Here is a 17,520-nt window from a genome sequence, read left to right on the forward strand (position 1 = left end):
GCCTTTTTTGTACTCAAGCTTCTGATAAGAGCTGTTGGAGAGATAAGAGACATACAAAGTAACTCCTATCCTCAAGGTGCACACAGGCCAGTTCAGAGAACACATAGATACACGTGAAGGGATGAGTAAGTGAGACAGCATGGGATAGAGTAGGAAATTGTGATGGGTCGGTGCAATGGCTATCAGAGAACTGAGTAGTCAGCATGAGCTGGAACAATCTTAGATAGATCTTGGAGGAGGTAGAACTGACACTGGGCTTTGAAAAAATATCTACAGAAGAGTGAGAGTAGGGGATAACCTATGTGAGTGTGAAGGCATTTATAATTTACATAATATACATGGGCAGGGAGGGGGACAGAAAAACAACCTAGATATTAGAGGAAGAGTCATGTAATGAAGGAGCAGGAAACAGAAGAATGCTATGGAATCAAAAGGAAGGCCTTAAAAGCCAGCAAAATTCAAATATATATCTCTATTTATTACATACACTCTATATATAGTTGGTTTTGAAAATAGCTTTGAATTAGGCTATTGTCTCACAATGTATTGAGCTATTTTAATACTTTCATAAGAATTGTCAATATTATATATGCTGTATAAACTTATTATTAGATATCTATAGAATAGCCCATCAGTCTAGGGCCACCTAAATTTGAATCCCTTCTTTGCCATATGTTACTTGGGTGACCTTGGGCAAGTTATTTATCCTCTCTATGCCTCAGTCTCCTCATCTGTAAAATTGGAATAGTAACAAAGTTTCCATGAAAATTAAATGGGTTAAGACACCAAAAGTGTCTAGAACAGAATCTGGCAAAGTCTAAACAATAAATGTTAGCACTTAAGTCAATTTACCGTAATTTACTTAATCATTTCCCAAATTCAGGAATTTACATTGTTTCCCGTTTTCCATCATTAAAAAAGGCACTGCTGTTCACCTGAAAAAGGTTTTTTGTTATTTAGAATTAGCTATTTCTTTAGCAGAGAGGTTCCCAGAATTGGAATTACCAGAGGCAAAGGGTGTGAATATTTGAAGATGCTTGTTACATCTTGCCAATAACTCCCCAATGGGCTGTGCAGCCTTGCCTGCATGAAGAATTGTCTTTACAGAGAAAAAGAGAAGTTGCCAAGTTGATAGAGGGGACTAGTATATCAGTGTTGTTGGTTTCATTTGCACTCCCTTGATTACTAGTGAAAATGGACATCCTCTCATCTTTGTAAATGAGCAATATTTCACTTTTGTGAATTATCTATTCATGATTTTTGCTTATGAATCTGTTGGTCTTGGTCACCTTAACACTTGGTCACATAAATTTTTCTTTTTTTAAAAATGTATTCAGCTGTGTTGAGTCTTAGTTGAGGCATGAGGGATCTTTCACTGCAGCGTGCGGGCTTCTCTCTAGTTCTGGGGTGTGGGCTCCAGAGCGCACATGCTCAGTAGTTGCGGCACACCGGTTCAGTTGCCCCGCAGCATGTGGGATCTTAGTTCCCTGACCAGGGAGTGAATCCATGTCCCCTGCATTGGAAGGTTGATTCTTAACCACTGGACCACCAAGGAAGTCCAACACTGCTTTTTCTTAGCATGAGAGATTGTTTGTATTTGGATGATATTTATCAGGCACTGGTGCATTCTTCCCTAACTGACCTCACATCATTTAATACATGTGTTTCCTCTTCTGTGTGAATGAGAACATTATCTTGTAAGTCCTTAACATCTATTCCAGACAATTCTTAGTGTCTGAATCAATGCTCTGTATACAGCAGATATTCAGTAGACATTTGATAAACCACACAAAGAATGCCATTTTCCTTTACCACTCTGATCAAGTGTTATCCAAAATTTGAAATTCATATAAAGTTGTAATCCTCAGTACATGACTTTCAACTATAGTCACCTGGCATTTTTTAGTGTAACTGCCAAATGTGCACCTTATTCCAAAGAGTGTGATATCGAGGCTTGGTCAGGGAAGACTTGTATCAACTTGAGCTGCTGTAACAAAAATACCATAGACTGGGAGGCTTAAACCAGAAACATTTACCACTCACCGTTCTGGAGGATGGGAAATCCAAGATCAATTCTAAGATCTGGCAGATCTATGGCCTGGGGAGGGCCTGCTTTCTGGCTTGTCGATAGCTGCCTTTTCACAGTACCCTCACAAGGCCAAGATAGCAAACTCTCATCTCTTTCTCTTTTAATAAGGACATTAATCCCATCCTGGAAGCTCAGTCCTCATGACCTTCTAAACCACCCTAGTAATCACCTTCCAAAGGCCCCACACCCTAATACCATCTCATTGGGAATTAGGTTTTCAATGTATGAACTTCGGAGAAACACAAGCATGCAGTTTATAGCAAATAATATTCACTGATAAATACAAACAGTATAATCAGATTACCTGGGCCCAAATAATCACTTCCACATTCCAAAATCGTAACTCCATTATTCAACAAACTCTCCAGCCTACAAAAAAAAGGAAAAAGAGAAGGCACTGTTTCCCCATAATACTTTTTGGGTACAAAAGTTTTGATGGATAGCAGTGGAATAATGAAGTGCATATTCTCCTGGACAGTCTAATGTAAGCAGGGGAAGCAGAATGGCCTATATTTCATGAAGCGAAACATTGACAAGGGCCAAACTTCATGCTCTCAGCACTTGGGTCATTTCATTAGCATTTGTTATTTTTATACATTGGTAGTTATGAATGTCAATGGCATTTTAATATCCCAGAATGGTCATAGCACCAATATACTCACTCCCCCTAATGTTTCATGGCTTATGGATCATTTCCAAATCAAGAGCCTGGCTGATAATATGTCTTAACACTTTCCATAACAGAGCTAGGAGGAAGAAAAATAAGATCCTTTCTCCTGGGTATACAATATACTCTCCCACTTAGTTTATTATGACCAACATTATTTTTCATTTATTTTTTGAGATTTATAGGGTGCATTTCCTCCAGAGAATTCTGTTCAGAATTGAAAGTACTTAGGTGACTTGCTTGCATGCTATTAATGTTTTTTTATAAATTTATTTATTTATGTTTATTTTTGGCTGTGTTGGGTCTTCGTTGCTGCACATGGGCTTTCTCTAGTTGCAGTGAGCAGGGGCTACTCTTTGTTGCAGTGAACGGGCTTCTCATTGTGGTGGCTTCTCTTGTTGCAGAGCACGAGCTCTAGGTGCATGTGCTTCAGTAGTTGTGGCACATGGGCTCTGTAGTTGTGGCTTGTGGGCTCTAGAGTGCAGGCTCAGTAGTTGTGGCACACGGGCTTATTTGCTCTGTATCATGTGGGACCTCCCCAGACCAGGGATCGAACCCGTGTCCCCTGGATTGGCACGTGGATTCCTCACCACTGCACCACGAGGGAAGCCCTACATACTATTAACTTTACTTACTCTATTATAGCTTTAAAGTATTTTAGACCCAGGTATTGCTGTGCCATAGCTTCCTAAAGACCCCAACAAAATACCAAGCTCCTCTGTAAGGTCTTTATTTTATCACCAACATCTCCATGTCATATACCTTAAAAGCAGAATTGATATAAATTAAGCTCTTTCCCACTTACACTATATTACTGCACAATACATTATACCTTGTTGTGTGAAGGCATCTATTAGGTTGACTTCCCAACTCCTTAACTATGTGACAAACAACATCACAGAGAGTAACAGATCACAGAGTGACATTCCCAAATCCACCTTTCACAGTGGAACCCACCATGTCTGCAACTGATTTGGCTCAAAGGGAACCACCTGACAAGTTGGACCAGGCAGAGTCTTCTGTGAGAACTTAAAATTAGGAGGGAGAGTGCTGTGTTTTATTCCTTTTGGAACTGGAGGTACACAGTAAGAGAGTAATAGAAATTTTGATGAATAAATTGGTTAACAAATTACGCAATCTCTAGTGAGTGGCAGAGGAATAATGGCAAGTGATTTATTTACAGTCAGAAAACTCCCACATCTGACTTGAGGCCTTCTCTTGTATCTTCTATGCTCACCCCTTTATTCCTCCCCAAAGCCACTGCCAGCATGATGACAGCAATTCAGTGTAAAAGAAGGAGCATCAGCAGCGCAAGGCCAGGATACCAGGTTTCTGGTCTCATATTGCCATTTATGGGGCATGCATACCTTGGACATGTTATTAACCTCTCTAGAAGTGTCCCTATGGCTCACAGGAGTCTACTTTCCAGGGTACTGGGAAAATTTAATAGTTGGTAATGTAAGTGAACTACTAAGTACTGAATGAATGAAAAGAACTGCGTGAAATGATAAAGAATGGGTTAAAATAGATAGAACCATTATTGAAGCATTTTGAATGATATGGACAGAGAAGGAGGAGATGATCAGAGTCAGGAGGAAACAATTATTTTCAGGCACTTCCTAAAGCCTCTACGACCTGTGTCTTTTAATTCCTCCTCAACCAACAGACTTTAATCACCTCAGACTCCATCCCCAGGTTTAACTAGTATAAATATTTCTACATAATGTGTATGGTGGTGTCTTTTGGGGGAAAAAGTTAAGATAAAAGTAACATGGCTGACCCACCTCTTCAACTCAACCATGCTCAATCAATAGCTACACCTTGGGGCTTTGGGACAACCACTAGCTGTGAGAAGAAAGTGTCTTCTCCCCATAGGGGTGGCATATTGAACCAGGTGCCCAGTGGAGGAGAGAGTTCATCTTCTTTATAAACATCTAAAGTAGGTATTTGCCAAAGGCAGGAAATTAGGCTGCAAGGCCTGCTGGCCTATGAAATATTTTGAGAACTGATGGAAGTTGTGTTTCCAAATGTGACATTAGCAGACAAAGAGGGGCTTCTTATTCCTATTGGCCTAAATTCCAAAAGAATCTAGAAAATCACAGCAAGGTTAAGCAGAAAACTGAGGAACCATATGATAAAGGCAAACCAATACTCATGGCTCATCCCTGAAATCAAGAGATCCAGATTCCAGGCCAATGCCACCACTTATTAACCTGAAGTCCTTAGGCAAATAATTTAGGATCTGTGGATCTCTGTTATTTCTTACATAAAATAAAGGTGTTGGATTAGAAAACTGGATGTAGGGATAAGTGACAGAAGAAGACTCTGGCTAACTTAAGTCTAAAAGAAATTCAATGGAAAGATTCAGGTGGCTCACAGAATTGAGAGAAGTCCTAGAGAACCAGTCCAGGAAAGAACAGGGACCAGAGAGGCTCTGGGGACCTCAGGGGCAGGAACTCCCACACAGCCTAACCAGCATGCTCATGCCGGAGCACATGTGCATCCATCCTTCTTTTTCCTTCTTTTTCTTCTTCCTCTTCTTCCCCTTCTTCTCCTTCTTCCTCTTCCTCCTCTTCTTCTCCTTCCTCCTCCTCCTCTTCTTCCTCCTCCTCCTCCTCCTCTTCTTCTTCTTCCTCTCTTTCTTCTTCTTCTTCTTCTTCTTCTTCTTCTCCTTCTCCTTCTCCTCCTCCTCCTCCTCCTCCTTCTCCTCCTCCTCCTCCTCCTTCTTCTTCTTCTCTCTGATGCCTGTCTATCACTTCAGACATTCTTAAGAGATAGTACACACTAACCTAATTTACCATTCTTTCTTCCCATTGCCAGGTGAAAGCAAGAGTAAATCCAATTAAATCTGCACACGATGGGGAGAGATCAATTCCTAAAACTCCTAAAAGAAAACGTGGCTGCTGTGATCAATAGAAGGTAGAGTGGACTTTGGGTAGCCCAAATCCACAAGTGTCCACTTTAACAGGTGTTAAGTTATTTATAGCAGTAATATTCTGGGAGTCCATTTAGCCTTTATTACACTGTAAAAGAATTCTGATAGAGGAAACTGACAACACAAGGGGGATATATACTTAAAGGCAAATGGCAGCTCCCCCATGGGTCTGATTTAGTGCATCTTGGGTGGACCCGTGAATATGTATTTGGGAACATTCTGGTTCCTCAAGGGGTTCTGATACCAGATCAGGCTTGGGAACCATTACTCTCCTGTTTGTTTAACAGAAGACAATAGAGATAGAGACAGACATGGCTGTCATTATGTCATTAGATAATATGAAAGCTCTCCAGGGAGAGATATATATACATATGTATCTCCAGACACCAGACACTGTAACATCACAGTTCCCTAACCTCCTCCTCTACCTGTCATGGTAGACCCGGAGGGCAAGAAAGAGGAGTATTACACAGTACAGTTTAGCCCAAGCAAAAGTAGCAAATACTCTCCCACTCTCCTTTATTAGAAACACTGAATTTAGCAATCCTCCTCCTTCCTGCTGTGCTCACTGCTCCCCCTCCCCACCTCATACACCATATGTTTTTAATCATGCCCCCACGGCTTCTCTTCCTGCAAAGTCCCGGGCAAATTAAAATTGAAAAACAGAAATCTGAGAACTTGGAGCAAACGTGGAAACTCGTGACAATGGTGGTAATCAGCAACCAGGCTGAATTCTCCAGCCTATAGGCAGGCGAGGGGATGGTTTGGGGCTTCAATATAACTAAACTCATAGTATACAGTGCACCATTCACCTAATGGTGAAAGGGGTTAATTGTACTCCTTGTGACTTTTCTTAAAAAGATTTTCCTCATAGGCTCCTGAAAGTCCATTCTGGAAGATGCTCTTAGAGAAAATCTAGCTCAGATTTGGGGCTTTTCTTTTTTCGTTGTTTTTTTGTTTTTATTCTGAAGTTCCAATTGCTACATTATAAGAAGTTTATGAAATCTTTACATTGCCTCCAAAATATTGATTATAATCATATTTATTTTTCTGGTGAAGGTACATTATAACTTTCATCAGATTTTCACAAAGACTTTAAAAAAACAAAATTAACTTAAAAGTCCAAAAGTTGGACTGGTCCACCTCACTCATCTCAAAGGCTATAAACGTGATGGCTAAAGTCTTTAAATCTATAGGTCAGAGAGGTCTGCTTCAATTCCTTTTCCCACCACTTCTAAGATGTGAGACCCCAAGTGAGTTACTTCTGAGTCTCTGTTTCCATAGTCACTTGTGGTGATAATAGTATCTGGTACATAACATTGTCTTACAAACTAAATGAATTAAAAATACAAAGTGAAGGCATAGTACCTGGCTGTCTTAATCCATTCAGGTTGCTATAGCATAGTACCATAGATGACCTGGCTTATAAACAACAAAAATTTATTTCTCACAGTTCTAGAGGCTGGGAAGTCCAAGACTAAGGTGCTGATAGATTCAGTGTCTGGTGACAGCCTACTTCTTGGTTCATAGATGGCCATCTTTTTACTGACTCCTCACATGGTAGAAGGGACAAGAGAATTATCTGGGGTCTCCTTCATAAGGGCACTAATCCCATTCATGAGGGCTCTGCGCTTATGGCCTCTCAAAGGCTCCACCTCAATATACCACCTCATAAGGCTTTAGGTTTCAACATATGAATTTCAGGGGGCCACAAACATTCAGTTATAGCAGTGGCATTCCAAGATTAGACTTTAGTCTTATTCTTACTATTATGCATTATTATTATCATTATTATTATTAATGACAGATGGAGAGCTTGAAAGCCAAAGGTGCTCAGTATCATCAAGCGATCACAGAATCAGAACATGAAGGCAGGTCTTCTTATTGCTAGTAAAGTGGGAACAGATGCCTAATTTTACTGAAGTTATTGGGATCTCCTGGCAAAGGAGGAAAAAAGAATCATAATATCAGAGAAACGTATTTGCACCATGGCCCATATCACATATGACAGGCTTTGCTTCTCTTAAAGATGAATTCGACTAAAATACCAACTAATGAAATTCATGGACTCATAGCTTCACAAAGATTCATGGGACTTCAGGAGTCATTAATCCCAAGCATTTCATTTCATAGATGGGAAACTATGGTTCAGATAGGTCAGGCAACTAAGATACAACAAAGGTCATTGGGGAAGAAGCTAAGGGGCCAGTTTATAGTGACCTAAATGATCATCCTGGGTCCCATTGTGTACAACTTTGCCTGAGAGTCAGAAGAACTGAGTTTGAATTTGGGGCTTCAATATATACTAAGCATGCATTCTCAGAATATTTATTGTAGGTAAGGCATGTGAACATTGAGGAATTGAGCAGTAAGACAGGCCAGGTCTGTGTCCTTAGAGAACTTACATTCTAGAACAGAAAATACACACTAAACAACAAATTACAAAATGATGATTTAATTATAGTTGTGCTGGAACAGCTGGGTGGGTCTAAACACACCTGCCTCATGCACAGGGTTATTGTGAGTATTACATGAGCTAATGCATTGTGGGCACATAAGGGGGTTAGTGTTTCACACCCACTAGCTATTATATCGTCATAACAGCTTCCCCATGCCCTACATTGTTTACCAGTTACGATTCTATGTGTCAAATACTTCAAGTCAAGAAGTTTTATCTCACAAAGTGAGTTGGTTTTGACTCCAGTTTGGCAGAGGTCACCAGGATTTTCTTTTTTTTTTCCACAGATACCACTGAAACACTTTCATGGTTTAGAGTTCTTTAGTGATCTTCTCTAGATTTTATTCATTTTCTTCCTAGTTCTGAGAAAGCTTGTCCTTTGACAGATGAAATCATGAGTGACTTAAAATGAAGGAGCTTTTAAAAAAATTTAAACACAGAAGGATGTTTCTTCACTATTGAAAGAGGTGGGGCAGAGAGCAATGGTCCAGGAAATTCTTTCTTTCTTTTTTTTTTCTTCCAGTGTTGACCTAAAAGGTCAGGACTCTGTGAAGTTAAATTGTACCCACACTGTATCTCTAGCAGCCTGGCTGAAGCACAGCCATGACTCTATTCATCTTTCAACCATCTCCCAGCATCTTCATTCCTCTCTTGGCTCCACACTGACACTGCATATTCCTCCCATGCTTCTCTTGTGAAATTCCTGCCCTACTCAGCCCCCCAGGTTATCTCCCTATTACTGAAGGATCAAGTTGAACTTCTGCTGACTTTCTAATCCCAGCTCTGCCTTGCACTCACTTGTGTGGCCTTGGACTAGCTCCTAATTGTTCTAAGCCTATTTTCTATGCATGTAAAAGGGACAAATACCTAACCCAGAGGGTGACTGCAGGATTAAATGAAATGCCATGAAATAGCTCGCAAGGCTGCATTCAGTAGGTGTTAAGATGTTATTACTTTTCCCTCCTCTAGCAGAGCATCTAGCCAGTGATGGGGTTTTTCTGAGGGTATGGACATAGCCCGAGGCCTCAGGACTACCAAGGCGAGTGAGAGAAAGGTCAAGGCAGCAAGATGTGGAGCCTGTAGCCTGCTGCAGTGATCTAGGGGACTTCCCTGGTGGTGCAGTGGTTAAGACTCCACGCTCCCAATGCAGGAGGCCCGGGTTTGATCCCTGGTCAGGGAACTAGATCCCACATGCATGCCACAACTAAGAGTTTGCATGCCAAAACTAAGGAGGCTGCCCACTGCAACTAAGACCTGGTGCAACCAAATAAATAAATAAAAAGAAAAATAATTTTAGATCTAAACTGAGTTGGAAAGTGGGAAAGTTCGCCAGCTGCAAAGGTAGAGGGAAGAGTGTGCCCACGACTTTCCTCATTTCTGACACCAACTGCAAACTCAGAGGGTTCTCACAACCAGCCTCAGGTATTGATACAATTCACTGGAAGGTTTCATAGAACACTCTGAGAGCAGTTATATTCACAGTTACAGTTTGTTACAGCTAATGGATACAGATTAAAAATCAGCCAAGGTAATAAGTGGGTAGAGTTGAGTCCAGGAGGTTTTCAAACATGTAGCTTGAAATTGTCCTCTTCCTGTGGCATCAGAGCAGCGTTAGTCCCCTGACACTGATATGTGACAATACTCACAGAACACTGCCAACAAGGGAAGCTCACCTGAGCCTTGGTGTCCACAGTTTTTACTGGGGCCCATCAGGCATAGGCATGATTGATTGCCTGTGTGGTAGATCTCAGTCTCCAGTCCTTCTGGAGGTAGACTGTACCATGTGACTCAAAGCCTGCACCCTTAATTTCTTTGTTAGACTATTCAATGTGACCCAAGACTCCCAGGCAAATAAAGACATTCCTATTAGGCATGACATTCCAAGACTACCTCCCAGAAGCTGAGGACAAAGCCTAGAACTCTCTTTGAGCAATTTTAAATTCTTTGCTACACAGAAACTTCCTCTCAAATGCACACTCTAGCTAAGTCACTCATGATCTGCCCGATCTTGACCTTTTATTCATTCCCCCACATGGAATTCCCTATCTCCTTCTCTTTCTTTACCCTTAGTTCAAAACCTATCTCAAATCACACCACCTCTGTTACAACCACTGCCTCATATTGCTCTTTTACTTTTCTTATTGCCAGTGATGTATTTTATCTACATACCTCTGGCACGTCACCTCAACAAACATTTATTATATGCACAATGTTCTGGAGAAAAAGGAGAGAGAGAGGGATGACCAACATGTTGATCCTGAATTTAAGGGAGCTTAACATCTAGTAGGGCAGGCAAGTTCTTTTCATTCGCTTATTCAATGAATATTTATTGAATATCTACTTTGTACCAGGATCTAAACTAGTTGTCATAATACATAATTATCTATAATTACAGAAAAAAAAGTAAGACCCAATGAGAGAGAATGTGAATGATATGGTCAGATTCTAGTGGATCTTGGTATCACATTAAGGAGTTAAGCCTTAAAGTCCTGTGTTTTCTGAATGCTGAAACATTTACCTTAAGATGATTTTAGGTGTTATGTTAATAACTCTTCTAAACAGTTAGTACTTATGTATTTAGTTTAATGATTCTCATAGAAAAACATTATATGATCTGCATATTCCAACCTGTGATTTCAGTTATTACAGGAAAATTAGAGTTAATTTTCATTATTTAATGACCACTGTGGCCATATTTGCTTCACATCAGCTGAATCAGCCCTGGGTATAGATAATCTGCCATTATGACTAAAATCAGGTAATCAAGACTAAAAAGGCCAGAGATTGGAAATTACTGCTATAGTAACTGGAATGGCATGCTCAGATGTGGCTTTAAGGAAAGTTTCCAAGGGACCAGGATGGAAAACGGCTCAGACTGGTATTGAGCTATAGCCCAGTGAAGATGCTATTGGAACAGTTCTGGTGAGAGATGAGGAATACGTGACTTAGAGCAGAGGCATGGGGTTGGAGAGGAGGGGATAGATCTTTAGCAGTCTTTAGGACTTGGAGGATGGACTGGAAGAGTTGAGAAAGAGAAGAAAATTTAAGATGACTCTCAGGTTTCTAGCTTGTGTGATTCAAAAGATTATGGTGGTAACCAAGATAGAAAATATGGAAAGAGAAATAGGTTTGGAGGGAAAGAAAATGAATTTGCTTAGAAGGTACTATGATTCCTCAGTATATTTAAATTTATGGAATACCATCTCATTGTTTCATGTATGTACATTTTCTCTTCAATTAAAATTTAATCAAAACAAGAAATAAGTGATATCCCTTTTTTATATATGCCAGAGAAATATTTAATAGAGAGCACCAGTTTTTATTGGAAGGCTCTGAGTATCCTAGTACCAATTAAATGTGTGATTCAGACTGAACCATTTAACTCGAGTCTCAGTTTCCACATCTCCAAAATGAGATATTAATATTGATACCTGCCACACACAAACTAAAGAGCTACACAATTTTTAGTTGGGTGGGTGTTGGGAGGTGGTCTTATGCTGAATAAGAATTTCTTCTTGAATTGTCTTGAACCACTTATCAAAACACCAGTAGTGAGAAACTGTCTGTGAGGGGACCAAGTTCCATAACCAAATGTCTAATACTTCTCTCCCAATCTAACTTTCAAAAAGCAAAGCTGCCTGGTGACTGTATCCAGACATCAAAAAGGAAACAGATGTTTCCCTACTTAATTCCACATTTTCTTCATCCTTGAGAAAAACAAGGCTCCATACCTCAAATTTACTTGTATAGTCAAGAGGGCTTTCTCCCCTTCCTCTCCCTCACCCCATAGCCGCGGTCATCTGAGGTTATGCCCAAGCCTGGTTCTGATTTGTATTGTATATTTTAATGCCTAACTAATGGGTAATTCACTAACATAAAAAAGTCAGACTCTCCAAGTGTAAAATAAAATCCACCCAGGCACACCTTAAACAGTGTGTAAAAATGTCAAAAAAAAAAGGCTCCCCAAAGCCTCTTTGTGAGAAGACAGAAGGAAAAGATCAGACTACCCAGAGAGAAGAGCAAGGATTCACTTTGCATGCTTCCCTCAGTAGGTCAAAGACCTCAGTGCTGGAGAAATGACACAAGTCATTTCTATCAACAGTTGCCAAGTAACCCTGCAGATCTGTGGTCCATCCTTCTACACCTGACCTTAGCGGATTACATTAACAGGTTCTTTCACCCTCTGGCTTTCTTTTTGGTCCAGCCAATGGGAATCTATTATTAAACTCTCCTCAAATTGTCCAATCTGTGTGTAGTGTCTGTTTCCTGCTGAGACCAGACTGATACACTGATCTCAGGAATTAAATAAGGCTCAGGATGTGCTGTACCCTCAAATCACAGTTTCCTTGTTGCCAGGGTGTCTGAAATCCCCACACTGCTAACTCCTTCAGATCATAGAAGGCAGCACTGTCCAATAAGCCTCTCTGAAATGATGAAAATGTTTAATTCAGTGCTGTAAAATATGTAGCCACTAGCCATATGTGGCTATTGAAAATGTGAAACATGGCCAGTGCAGCCAAGGAACTGAATTTAAATTCTATTTAATTTTAATCAAGTAAAATTTAAATAGTTACATATGACTAGTGGTTATCATGTTGGACAGTACAGCTGTATAGAAAATACAATTATTATCTGGAAAGAACCATACCTTAACTCCTTGCTGGTTTTTAAGAGTTTATTGCTAGTATATCAGGTCACCTATAATCCTAAAGTCATGGACAGGGGCAAAGGGATCCTTATTCTCTCTCATATCTATTTTCTTCATCTTTATCTCCCAGGGTTAAAACCCAAAGCCACTGCTCGAACCAGAATAGGCTGCTCTGTTTGCTGTCTTGGTTTTCCAACTATTTCATCACCAACATCAGATCCACCTCAGTGTCTTTTATAAACTTACTTTCTTCTTTCTGATAGTAGACATGAGTAGTATTTCCTGAGTCAAGGACTTCATTCCTCAACTTTCTTTGCTGGACCACCCTTCAGTCACTTACCTACTTCACCTATCATTGCTCTGTAGGAAGCTCCCAGATTTGTGTCTCTAGCCAAGAACTCTCTCTCTAGATGCATTCATCATTTCTTTACTATTCTTTTAGCAAACACTGTTGAGTATCTACTATGTATTTGGCTTTCAGTAATAATTGCTACAGCTTAATAACAATAATATCAACAACAATAATGGCTAATATTTATTTAGTATTTTCATGTGTCAGGCATTATTCAAGAGCTTTACCTGTATAACTCATTTAGTCTTCATACAACACTGCTAAATAGGGACTATTACCCCATTTAAAGGTAAAGAAACAAGTACAGAGAAATTCAGTAATTGCCTGAAGTCACACAGCTAGTGGGTAATAGAGTCAGCATTTAAATGCAGATACTCAGGCTCTAGAATCTATGCTCTTTGCTATACTTCCAATGACCATGGCCCTGGAAAAGCAGACCAGAAGAGTCTCCATCTTTTTCTTCCTAGAAACAAAGTAGTAGCATCCCTTGTACTAGGCATATTCACAGTGTACCCAAATCCAGAGGCTAGGACCCTTTTTATAATTTTCTAGGAGCCAGAATATCTGAGTCAATCTTACATGTAAGAGTTTTTCTTTTTCCTAAAGTCATATTACTAACATGGATCAAAGCCATTCCCTTAAACTCAGAAAATAGTATTTGGATGGGGGAAATCAGACGTTATTAAGACAGAGTGTTGTGGTAGGAAGAATACCATCCAAATTGTCCTAGAAGGTAATTTGCCATAATGTATAAAAAGTTGTAAAAATATGCATACTCTGTGACTCGGCAATTCAATTCTAGAAATATATTCTGGGGAAATAATCAGAGAAATGTGCAAATATCTATAAACGTGGGTGTTCATCTATAGCATGATTTATAATAATGTCAAATTTGAAATAACTGAAATGTGTAGCAAAAGGAAATTAAATTTTTTATGCATAAAATGTGTATTAGGCAGTGATTAAAAAGAATCTTTGTATATATTCATAAAGAAAATGATCTTAATTTATTTTTAAAATAGTTTAAAAGAGTCCATATACTATAATCACTTTTTTTGTTTAAAGAATTATACATATGCATAAGACAATTTAAAAAATCTGAAAGCATGTATACCAAATGTTATCTCTAGATTGTAAAGTTGTGGATGGGTGATTTTTATACTCTTCTCTTTTCTTATCAGTATTTCTAATGTTACCTCAATTAATAATTCATATTTTTTAAATAAAAAGTCACCAGTTTCCTTAATTAAAGACATATTAAATTTTCTACTGAAGCCAAATCAGGAGTATGTTAGTATTTATTTACTAGGACATCCTTATTTCTAAAAGTCATAGTTCTATAGCAATCAAAAACAAGTCTGTCCATTGTAAATTTAAAGCCACCAATTGCACAATAGATTTATTTTCTATTCAAATCATCAGGGTCTAATTTATGGATACCTTTTATTACTTTTTCCCTTAATTAAAATTTGATAAAGGAAGGCTGGCCAGCTGTTTCCTGATTGGATGGATGACAAGGGAAACAAACACACACATATAAATAAATAAAAATAACTGGAATGCAAATCTATGTTCTGGTATTTTCTGGAGATATGATCTCAGAGTTATTTAATCTTTTCTAACCGCAAATTAGCTTCCCTGTATGTGGAAATGAAAATAATAAATAATTTAAATAAATTTAATTGTGAAATAGGACACATATAGAAAAGGCATTCTGTAAATTTAAAGTGTTACGTAAATGTTAACCAGGGATGGGTAATGACAATATTGGTTTGTTTTTCTCTGTCACTAACTTATTCTGAGACCTTGAGCAAGTCACTTAACCTTAAGGACCATCAAGTTCTTCAACCTTAAAGCAAGGAGTTGAATGGGGTGACTTCTTTAGTTGTTTTTGACTCTATCATTCTGTTATTCTGTGATTCTACTGGTCTGTTTGTGGGTCGTGACAGTTTCTTCCAGAGTCCTGGAAAATGATATGGAAATTGAGCTCATTGAGTTTGGCGGGAAACACGAAGCTAACTTCAGTGCTGATGTGATGATGGGTAGGATGGCTTTAGAAGAAACTCTCTGTCCCAGTGTCCTCTGAATCATTTCCTCTCCAAGTGAAGGCAAAGATGAAGAGTAAAGAAATTCTGCAGTGACTATACACATGGAAACTGACCCACCACCGTTCATCCCCAAGAAACTTCTTGGAGAAAGCCATGCCTGGAGGGTGAGCTCTGTCCCCCTTGAAGGCTGCCTCTCTCTTTCCCAAAGGCTCTGGCTGTCTCTCCGGCACTGCATAACTTGGAAATCTCTACGGTAAAACTGAGCGGTAATGACTCTTTAACTGTATTTATGGTAGAAAAAAAAAAATGTGTGTGAGAACACTGAGCAGAAGAGTTCTTCTGACAAGAGGATATGTTACTTACACAAAATAATTTCTGGAACATAATGCTATTTTCCTCACTTGTAAAAGATATAAAAATGTCCAAAAGAATAGAATTCAGAGAAGAAAAGGTATTTTAGTGATCAGTTGACTCAGCTCAGCCATCTGTAAAGGTGGAAACCAAGACTAAGTGGGAGGAAGGGGGAACAATAAGGAAAATGATTTACTCAATACCTACTGTCTTCTATTGCTTAACAGGACCTTAGTAAATATTCTCTAATATATATATATATACATATGTATATATATATTTCATATATATATACATATCATATAAATATGTCAGTGGGTATGATACTAGATATGTAGATAGATTTTATAATACCAACCCATAAAATAGATATAATTTACCATCTGTTTCTTTAACAAAGAAGCTAAGGTTAAGCTAGATTGAGTGACTTCTCAAGGTCACAAATCTAATTAGTGGCAGAACTTGGGCCTTTTGTCCTTGACAATCAGAATCAGAGGAAAGCAAACTTTTTTTTTTTTCTTCCAGCTTAGAACATCCTGCCCAGGGATGAGTAAGCAGACACTAACGTACTTTTTTAACTTCCTAAAGATATAACAACTTAGATGTCTCTAAGTATCAGCCAGTTATTCCTTTATAGTCTTTCCTTCTATCCTGGCCACTGGCAAAGTGGCATTATTATCCTGTGAGTCATCATGCTAATAAATAAATCTAATTTGAAGGTACCCCGTCTTCACTTTCTGTCATGATTTAACCCTCCCCACTTGTTCCCATCCTTTTCCTCTCCCAGCAACAGTCCCTGGTGTCTAAGAACAAAATGTCACTGAAGGAGTTGCATGAAATAAAAAGAGGACAGTAAGATCCTAAAACATTGCAAAACCATGACTTTGGAAAGTCAGCTTTGGAGCTGTTTGAGATGACTTAGGGAGGGATTGTCTTTGATGATGGAACAAATGCAGAAAGAATGTGGCCAAGGATACACTAGAGTTTGCAAAGAGACTGTCATCTAAAATTACTGGAAATGGTGAAGGAGGGATATAGAGGGGCGTGGTCAGGAAACAGGTCCATATTTTTTCAGTGCTTCATCTGAGCTCCCAAAGCAATTTCTACCTTGGTTTGTGATTTTATTTATCTTTCTCCATTTTGGCCATTTTTCTTCATATCTGTATCTTCAAGGTCAAGGATTATTGATTAAAAAGATAATAGTCAGGGCCTATCCCAGAGCTTGACATAGGGAACATTCTCACAAAGATTTGCTTACTGAAGAAATAAGGTTTATAGGAGTAGGGGGAGTTAAGGGAGGTGTTTGAATAGTTTCTGTCTGCATAGCATTCCTTCCTTCAGGGAAGTGAAGAGAAGCTCCAATGCTATAATAATTCTCACTTTACAAGATTCAGGCCCACACTGGGCCCAGGGATGTGAACCCTGAAAGAACTCACTAGGCCCCAGGCCTCCTGGGTCAGGTAAACATGTGTGTAATCTAAGCCAGACCAATCAGGGCTCTCCTCAAACATTTTGCAAGGACCATGGGGACAGTTGCTCTTTCTTTTCCTGACTTCATCCACTCCAAAGACCAGGTGACTTGGAACTGCCATGGGGCCTTTTGCTAATAAGAGAGGGAGAAAATGAGAGAGGGTCTTGGTGCAATCCTACAAATACTTGAATGCAGCAATACATGAATATCCACCTTATGTTTTTCCAGTTATATAAGCCAATAAATTCTCTTACCATTGGAGTTGGGGTTCTCTCACTGGCAACCAAAAGACACCTGGCCAAGACAATAAATCACGTGACTTCATACAGTCCCTTTCCACATTTTAGACCTGTCATCCCATTCAGAGATAAATAGAAAGGATGAGCTACAGGGTCATAAAAACTCTACCTATAGTAACTAACTCAAGGTTACATGGGTGATTTATGTTAAAGAAAAACCTATGTTGATAAGAGTTTTCTAGGCCTGTGAGAAGAGTCTCAG

General features: G+C 39.1%; 1 pseudogene across 1 annotated transcript in view; it reads right to left on the minus strand.

The window, feature by feature from the left end:
• LOC309807950 (hypoxia-inducible factor 1-alpha inhibitor-like) overlaps positions 1-17,140 on the minus strand; it is a 223,757-nt pseudogene extending 206,617 nt beyond the window's left edge. The window contains exons 1-3 of the transcript in view: positions 16,985-17,140; positions 15,315-15,445; positions 2,394-2,458 (exon numbers count right to left, since the gene is read on the minus strand). The product of the transcript in view is annotated as a hypoxia-inducible factor 1-alpha inhibitor-like (transcript). The remainder of the gene's footprint in view (positions 1-2,393; positions 2,459-15,314; positions 15,446-16,984) is intronic.
• Positions 17,141-17,520: the final 380 nt, after the last annotated feature.

Source organism: Mesoplodon mirus (assembly GCF_964341445.2).
Source record: "Mesoplodon mirus genome assembly, chromosome: 7".
Lineage (NCBI taxonomy): Eukaryota > Metazoa > Chordata > Mammalia > Artiodactyla > Ziphiidae > Mesoplodon > Mesoplodon mirus.